Raw genomic sequence first — 6892 nt, forward strand, 5'->3', positions numbered from 1 at the left:
GATGTTCGGTAAGACCAGAAGGAACAGGATCAGGAACGACTTGATTAGGGAAAGAGCCGGGGTGACTACAGTCTTGAAAAAGATTTAATAACAAAGACCGCAATGGTTTGTTCATGTCAGACGTAGAAATAAAAAACTATGTGGGACGAAGGATAGAGCTGTTAGAAGTTAATGAAAGGAGAGGTAGAGGAAAACCGACAAGATGGAAGGACTATGTGGCAGAGGATTTGAGAGAGAAAGGTTTAGGTGAAAAAGACCCGATAGACAGAAATGAACAGTCCGTACTCAGTACAATGAGTTATGAGAGCAATGAACACACGCCATCATCTGGTCAATACTATCAAAATTAGAAAGACGTCATATCTAGGAAACATAATGCGCCATAGGGAATTTGAGCAGCTCCAGGTAATATTAGAAGGCAAGATTGAAGGTAAAAGGGGCATAGGACGAAAGAAAAAATCTTGGCTACGAAACATCAAAGATTGGACCCACACAAAAGGAAATAAATTAATTCATCAAGCCCAGAATAGAGAGAAATTTGCCATATTAATCGCCAACCTCAACAGAGAAGACACTTAGGAGGAGGAGACAGAAATGAGTGGCGACGAAGAATAAGGAATGGCGCCCCTGAAAAGGAAAAACCTGAGGAAGAAGAAGATATAAGTATATATTAAAAATCGTTTATATACAATCTTGTTGTGGTCCTTGGTTTGTTTTTATTGATCTTTTTTGACGGATCGAAGGATTTTTTAAAATCTATAAGTGTAATATATGTTTCTTGATTAAATTCCTTTCCTTTTTCAAATTTGTAGTGAAATTAACATCATAAAACAGCTAATAACTTTGTAGAACAATTTATGTCTTTTGTATTTCATTTAGGAATATTAAAACGTCCACTGAAATCTCACTTGTTTTTTATTTCTTCATTATAGTTACAGTTTTACTTACATTCTATTAATAAAAAATCATGTACTCGTATTTACTTCAGACTTTTTCAACACTACACAAGTATTCTATAAATTAATTATATTCACACTCATCTTGTAACTAAAATAAATGATTCCGCGCTATTTTTCAGCCTAAAAAATAAACAATTATGAGTATATAAAATATTAAATACCTGTAAAATATATGCTGTTTCTAAATAAATCAACGATCAACATGTCTTTTAAACAAACAAAACACGTGTAACGTGCCAAAAAGCTAATAAATGATCTGCTGTTTAAAGTTGAGTTAACACTGTTAACAAACTTTAGTAATAATATTCCAAACACAATTTATTGGACAAAAAGCTCGGTGATAATCATACATATATCTATATTCTGATTTTTATAGTAGCAGATTTATTGAAGTTTTGCAACAGTCTCAGTGAAGTATGGCCGCTCTTGCGCCATAAATCTATAAATCTACATTTCGAAGAAATGCGTAAATATAAGTGAAGCACAAGTGACGTTGTTTAACTAACTTCATTGAACTCAAAAACTCACTTAATTACACATATCACAATGACTAATTACATTAATAATTACTGTTTACAAAACAATTTGCTCTGAACCCAGGTATTTAAACTTGTCAACTAATGATTGCTTTGTTCCGTGGTTGAATTTGGTGGATTTTGGATCAGCTTCTATTCCATTGATATTGTCAATTTTTCAATACCGAACGCTAAAGATATATTTTAGGACTTGATGTAAGTATATCCTTTCGATTGGTAGATTAGAACAATTAGTAATTTTTCGCTGATTGGTCCGCATTTTTATTACCACTGATAAGTGTATAGATGACATGGAGTCGGTCCATATTCCTATACGTTTGCTGCTTTTAAGTGTGGCTTTCAGTGTTTTATATATTGAATATAATTCCAATAAATGTATGAATATTTCAGATTGTTGGAAGACGAATTTCGTTATTGTTTGGTCTATTGAAGTAGCTGCGCAGCTTGTACCATTTTATTCTTTGTTGACATCGATGTAGAGGATTCTGTTAAACTGCTCTCCTCAATTCTTATCTAAGCAGAAGGGTAGGTGTTTTCTTTTTGTCGTAGTTACATAGACTGGTGTTAAAAGTAATCAGTTTTGTAGTCCAAGAGGCGTAAATAGGATCAAGTTTGGGAGATCTAGTTTTTATATTAACTGGTATAATATAAATTGGTAAATTGGAGATACCAACCTAGATTTATCTATTGTAACGATGACATTACCGGTACTTACCGCCGGCTTCTCATTTCTCTGTAGGCACTTCAACCATCTAAGTATCGCCATTATTTATTTTTCGCAGGTATCAACGGCGATCCCCAGCTTCGTCGATTTTATCTACTAGGATTCGTATTTTCATTTTATTGCACATATATAGAAGTTAATTTTAGAGCTACCCGTCATACTATAGAAAGCTTTTGTTTGTGTCTAACCGGAAGATTGCAGCTGGGTTTGAGAGATTAGAGAGGACTTTGTACGTTGACTTTTGACAATTTTTTTTATAGTTTTTTTTACAACACATGCTTTATGATATTATTAATTTCATTAATATTTTTTGGCGTATTTTATTGCTGAAAATAATAGCTTACCTTGCAGGTACATATGTTTTAATTACTGAGTTTATCTGATAAAAACTATAATTGCATTCCTTGATATACAAAATTGGTAGTTGATTCCAATAAATATACAAAAACGTGTTAATAAAAGCTCCTAGCAGTATAATTATAGCGACAGACGTGGTGGTTAAGCTAAAAGACAAAAATCACATTCTTTACTATTTTTTATAAAAAAAAATCATCATAATTTGACAGACACATCCCACTCCAAGCTATATAAAATGAATTGTGAAATAAAATCATTTTATTTGATAGACAATTTGATGTGGTAAGAAAACTTAATTCAATCATAAAACCAGCCATTTCCACAGATGTTAGCTATCTACAAGCGATATTAATTTCTTTTAAAATGTAGAACTAGGTAATTTGGGTCAACTTTATATTTTTAAAACGAAACAAAATAATTTTGGTTAATCTCTCTTGGCATGTTTTTATTTTTCTTTATGAAAACTTTATCGCTAATGGCTGTGAATCTGATAGGTGTTAAAATAAGTAATTTAATACGTCTTGAGATAAACGTTTTTCATTTAGGTTAGAATTTATTAATAATATTTTTATTAATAATTAGTTTTATTACTTTTATTAAACCCGGTATTTGCAATCACTTGCAAAATAAAACTAAGAAATATACGGGGAAACTCGAAACGAATCAAAATTGGGTTCAAGACAAACGCATTTGCAATCATGGTATAATTTTAATAGCCAAATTGAGATAAAATACAGAATGGTGATAATGATGATGAGTATTGAAATAAAAAAAATATTTATTCGATTTCTTCGATTTCGAATAAGTTACCCACAATAACGTCTGTTTCATAGACTACAACAAAGCTTTCGACAAAGTCCGCCACAAAGAGCTAATGGACATCCTCAAAGCAAAACAAATACAACACAATGACCTTCGAATTATAACAAATCTATATTATAAACAGCAGGCACACGTACGCATTAATGAACACACATCAGAAGAGTTCGAAGAGGAGTGCGACAGAGGTGTGTATTGTCACCACTACTATTCAATGCATACTCTGAAGAAATTATGAAAAGAGCTCTTGAGGGAGAAACAGCAGGAATCAAGGTCAATGGAACACCAATTAACAACATTAGATATGCGGACGATACTATCATAATAACAGACAACCTCCGAGACCTCCAAAAGCTAATGAACAAGATAGTTGAGTATGGAGAGGAATATGGATTATCAATAAACACCAAGAAAACCAAATTTATGAGGATATCAAAAACCCAAAATAATGGTGAAAGCCTGACAATTAACGGTAGTGCTTTAGAACAAGTTGAAAACTACCACTATCTTGGCACAATAATTAATCACACAAACGATTACTCCAAAGAAATCAAAGTTCAAATAGAGAAAGCACGTACAAACTTCAATAAAATGAGAAAGGTACTTTGTGCAAGAGAACTAAAATTGGACTTGAGAGTTAGGCTGGCAAGGTGCTATATTTTCTCGACTCTGCTTTACGGGATAGAAGCATGGACACTTAACGCGTCGACTGCTAAAAAGTTGGAAGCATTTGAAATGTGGGTGTATAGAAGAATCCTGAAGATATCATGGACCGAGCATGTAACAAACAACGAAGTCATGAGAAGAATCAACAAAAGAATGGAAGTATTGGAAACCATCAAGACACGAAAGCTGCAATACCTGGGGCATGTTATGCGTAATGAGAGATACAACCTACTTCAATTGATTATACAAGGGAAAATCCAGGGCAAGAGAAGTGTAGGAAGAAGAAGAATCGCATGGTTGCGTAACTTGAGGGAATGGTACGGATGCACATCAATTGAACTATTCAGAGCAGCAGCATCTAAGATCAGAATAGCCATGATGATTGCCAACCTCCGTCGCGGAGATGGCACGTGAAGAAGAAGACCCACAATAAGTATAATCAAATTACATTCACGAATACAAACACCATATGCCCGAGAATCACACTGAACGATATATCACTACCAGTTAAAACAGAAATCAAATACCTGAGAATGACACTTGACCAAAAGCGCACTTGGAAAGCACACACCTTGGCAAAAAAACCCATATCAACATGAAAATACGACAAATGAATTGACTAATAGGCCGAAAATCGCAGCTATCTACAGACAATAAGCTTCTTGTGTATACGTGCATAATAAAGCCAATATGGACATATGGAGTGTAACTGTGGAGCTGTGTCAAGCATTTAGAAAATCAAATCCAAGATACTCAGTATGACTTTCAACACGCCGTGATAAATTAGTATCAAAACATTGCATGACGACTCTGGTATACCGTTCGTTGCAGAAAAATCAGCAGACTAACAAGACACTATCTAAATAGAACACCTGCCAGTCCACCCCAACGAGCAAGCAAGGCAACTACACCTCCAACCAGAAGTCAGACCTCATTCTTTAATTTCAGATTTAATTTTAATTTTAATTTCAATATAACTTTCAAATTTAATCCAACATTAATTTAATTTGTTATTGTTAGTATTGGAAGTGTTATCAGTGGATAATTATTTCTCCTCTCATCTATCTACAATATTCACATTTACTAATAGCTTCGAATAGCAGATTGTAAATTTGCAAATTTAATAAAAAAATATATAATGAATTAGTAGATGTAATAAGAAAACTAAAAAATGGAAAGGCACCTGGACATGATAAAATTATTGCGGAAATAATTAAAAGTTTGGGTGACAAAGGAAAGCAAAAACTACTGGAATTACTCAATATAGCATGGAAAGAGGAACAAGTACCTACAGACTGGGAAATAAAGACAAAGTAAAATATATAATAGTTGTAGTCGTAAATATAGAATGATGTTAATAAATAATGTTAATAAACCAATAATTTTAAGTACTTACAGTGTTTTAGACATTTTTTTCAGTATTATGTAATCACAATGATTACAAAATGAAACAGAGCGTGTATCAGTCAACCGGCAAATTTAAAGAAATCAACCATTTATATTTGCAAACTATATAAGCTATTTTTGTTAGCCTTGACAATCAATATTTTTTTCTTCATTGAAATTTGTTAACCATAAAAAAAAGCATAAGATATCCACGGTCCTCGCCCCTCTTATTGTGTAATTTATAATGGTTTATATTATATTTATAAAAAGTAAAATGATGTGATATACATACAAGAGGTCATTATTCACTTTTATTCTCCTTAGATTCGGGAATTAATAACAAACCATAGAATCGCATTTTATGGTATAAATACTAAGAACTCGTCCAATTCCAATTTAACAGTGGATAGCAGTTATACTGTTGAAGTTACATCTGTCAAATTTGCTTTCATTTATTCAGTCGATTTTACCAAATCAAAATGGCAAATACTAGATCGAAGGAATACAAAAGAATGGCCTACCTGGAGTATTAATTTCATTTTAATAAGATTTTCAGAAAAAATTAATTTATCGTAATTTAATCATGTGTTTAACATTATTTAATAAATATTTAATCATTATTTAATATTTAATGTTAGTATTTTTGTTATGGTTAGGATATTCTATGTTTGTTAAATTTTTGTAAGAATGGGGACATTCCATGAATAAATAAATAAATAGATAAATATATATGTGTATTCAAACTGTTAAATAATAGGTAATATCAAGGTCGGGAAAAAGCTTTCTAAAAAATTTTCAATTATTAAAGGATTAAGACAAAGTTGCGCAATGGCTGCAACCTTATTTAAAATGTATTTAAATTTAGCACTACGACGATGGAGACGCACATGTTACATGGGTATAGATGACGATAAACTTTCACTTTGCTGACGACCAGGTATATCAGCTAAGGATAAGGATAATGTAAGATATGTGATCAAAAAGATGGGTAAAGAATATAAAGATTGACGATAAATATGTAAAAGAGCGAATATCTAGTTATTGGAAAAGCAGATCGAAATAATATAGTGCTAGACTGTAAATTAAAATAGGGTTTTTAAGACGTTGTTGTAGGCTAACACTTCACGGCAAATAAGAAAAGATACGGAAAAGAATGGCTATTCAAACAACAATAATTGACATCATTGACGCCAAAAATTTGAGATGGTACAGACATGTAAGACGTATAAATAGAGGCAGGTGGCTAAAGAAGATGGAATAGAGACCAGTACAGAGAAGGAGAAGAGGACGCACGAGAAAGACGTGGCAGGAGGTCATCAGACAAGCCATGACCGAAATGGTGATTAATGATGATTCAATGATAGTGATGATGAATCACCACAGGATGATCATTGGCAAAATAGAAAGCGGTGTAAAGAAGGATGCTAGAAACGATTATGACCTTG

At 32.6% G+C, this 6892-nt stretch overlaps 1 long non-coding RNA gene across 1 annotated transcript; it reads right to left on the reverse strand.

Annotated features, from left to right (window-relative positions):
* Positions 1–907: 907 nt before the first annotated feature.
* On the reverse strand, positions 908–5618 carry LOC140446991 (uncharacterized). Its single transcript, XR_011951547.1, has 3 exons — positions 5458–5618; positions 2564–2722; positions 908–1079 (listed from the first exon to the last, which is right to left on the reverse strand). It is a non-coding gene; the product is annotated as an uncharacterized lncRNA (long non-coding RNA).
* Positions 5619–6892: the final 1274 nt, after the last annotated feature.

This window comes from Diabrotica undecimpunctata, chromosome 7 (genome assembly GCF_040954645.1).
Source record: "Diabrotica undecimpunctata isolate CICGRU chromosome 7, icDiaUnde3, whole genome shotgun sequence".
Taxonomy (NCBI): Eukaryota; Metazoa; Arthropoda; class Insecta; order Coleoptera; family Chrysomelidae; genus Diabrotica; species Diabrotica undecimpunctata.